Source organism: Oratosquilla oratoria, chromosome 1, assembly GCF_046742065.1.
Source record: "Oratosquilla oratoria isolate Oo_2021 chromosome 1, ASM4674206v1, whole genome shotgun sequence".
NCBI classification, from domain to species: Eukaryota; Metazoa; Arthropoda; class Malacostraca; order Stomatopoda; family Squillidae; genus Oratosquilla; species Oratosquilla oratoria.
This window is the reverse complement of record NC_134777.1, coordinates 91,821,494-91,823,993: the sequence shown is the minus strand read 5'-3', so window position 1 is coordinate 91,823,993 and position 2,500 is coordinate 91,821,494. Positions and strand designations below refer to the sequence as shown.

The 2,500-nt window shown below is 44.8% G+C and overlaps 1 protein-coding gene across 1 annotated transcript in view; it reads right to left on the bottom strand.

Annotated features, from left to right (window-relative positions):
• The window catches only part of Cht6 (Chitinase 6), a 114,617-nt gene that overhangs the window by 111,248 nt on the left and 869 nt on the right, over window positions 1–2,500 (bottom strand). The window lies entirely within an intron of this gene.

Below are 2,500 nucleotides of genomic sequence, written 5' to 3'. Positions count from 1 at the left end.
CTCTCCTATCCGCTCTCACTCCCCATCCCCTATCCTCCTTCCGCATCTCTCTACTCTTCCCCTATCTCACCCCACCTCTTACCCCATCCCCTTCACTCTTCCCCTCACCCTACCTCCATCCCCCCACTCCCATTCCCTCCCTCCCTCCCTCCACCCCCGTCATACTCTCCTTAATTTTGCAACGGGACCAAAAAGGAAACGGGTTTAAGCTACAGCTGAATAGAGATTGAAGTGGATCTGCAATCCTCTTTCAATCCCCGCTACAGAAAAACAGAACCCTCTACTCTGAACTCCTCTGGCTCTTTCTATCCCTGTGTACGGCACCTCCAAATTCCATCCCCATCCTCCTCCTCCTCCTCCCTCCTATAGTTTTTTTTTTCTCCTTTTCTTCCTCTTTATTAATTTTTCACTCCTGTCTTTATCCTGTTGTTTCTTTCCAACCCATCCTCCTCCTCTTATCCCTTCCCCCTCCATCCCTCCCTTCCTACCCTACCTACTCTCCCTTCCTTCTTAGCCTCCCTGCTCTCCCTCCCTCCCTCCCTGCCTACCTTCCATCTCTCCCTCCCTCCCTCCCTCCCTCCCTCCCTCTTTATTCCCCCTCCCTCCTTCCTTTCCTATCCTCCCTATTTTTCTTCTCCCCTCCTTATTCTCCTTCTCTTTCTCCCTATCCTTCCTCCTCCCTCTCTGACCTCCCTCCCTACTCTCCCTACCCTCCCTCCGTCCGTCCGTCCCTCTCTCCTCCTCCTCCTCCTCTCGTCCTAACCTCGTCGTCCTTCCTGTCCCCGACTTTTCACTTTCATCCAGGTAAACTTTCACCATCTACCACCTCGTACCCTTCCCCCTTCCCCCCCACTCCCCTCCCCCTTCCCCCCCAGCCCCGACAGACCGTCATCTTCTCTCCTCCTCTTCATTCGTTCACTTCCCGTCTTCCCGCCTTTTGCAGACAGTGCTCCACCCATAGTTTATTGCCCCGTCTCGTTGTCATCGTTGTCGTCGTCATGATGGTGATGGTGATGTTGATGATGATGATGATGATGATGATGATGATGATGATGATGATGATGATGATGATGATGATGATGATGATGATGATGATGATGATGATGATAATGATCATAATCATCATCATCATCATCACCATCTTCTGTTTTTACTCATGTCGTCGTTGTCGTTGATGTCGTCGATTTTGTCAATGTCAACGTCTTTGTCGTCGATGTCAGTGTCGTTGTCGTTGTCCTTTTTGTCAATGTCGACATCTTCGTCAGTGTCTTCGTCGTCATTGTTGTAGCTGTCGGTGTTGTTATTGCAGTCGTCGTTGTTATTGCTGTTGTTGATTCTGTCATTACTGTCATCGTTCCTGTTACTGTTGTTTCCTTTAAAATTCCTTTATCTTACCTCTTCTACATTTACACATTTAGTTTCTCTGCCCCACTTACTTCATTTATAATTTTCTGTCATACTCATTTCATTCCACGCATTAAGTTTTTTCATTCCTCCTCTGTCTCCTCTACTTTTTTATTATACTCTGTTTCCTTCCTCTCTCCCTCCTCTCTCTCTCTCTCTCTTTTCTCTTCAGTTCTTATCGTTTTGCTCTCATGATACACTCCCCCCCCCGGGGACTTTAGGCCTCCCCCACTTTTTGCTACTCCATCCCCTCATACCCCTTTTAACTCCCATTATCAGCAACTCAACGTTATCTCACCCCTCAGTTCCTTAGTCCCACTTACACTTGACCTCACTCCCCCCCAAAAAAAAAAATCTATCCCTCCCATCACCACCACTCTATTCCCCCTCCCCCTACAATATATTACGACTCCCCCCCTCCTCCCATGATTGTCCATTTTTTTGTCATTAACAATATTGATATTGACAATAGTTTTCTTATTAGGATTCATGACCTTTCCCTTTGTTCTCAGTTTTGACCAAAGATCCTGTGCATCTCTCTTGGTTCTTCAATATCAACTACGATAAAAAAATAAAAATAAAAAAATAAATACAATAGAATTAATCGATATCTGTTATATAGGAACCCCTAAGTGTCTTGATCTTTCCACCTTTCAAATAGTCCGGGTTTTACTATTTCATTCTGTCTATCGTAAGACTATTCTATGCAGCTGTTGGAACCTTGTACCAGTTAAAGTATTAATGGATAGTTGGGTTTTCTTTATATTCTTGAAGTTTTTTTTTCCATTTTCTTTCTTATTAGGCTTCGTTCCCATTTTCTGCCCAATAGAATTGGTGCCCACTGGATTAGGCCGTTTTCTTTCACGCAAACGCACAAAACCTAAGGCGCACTAAAGCACGTACACGCAAAAACATATGTACAAAAAACGCACATACACAAAAACGTACACGAACAAAAACGCACAAGCACAAAAACGCTTACACAAAAAATGCACTAGCACAAAAACGTACACGCACAGAAACAAACTAGCAAAAAAATGCACATGCACAATAACGCTTACGCACAAACCAAAACACACACAAACACATATATACA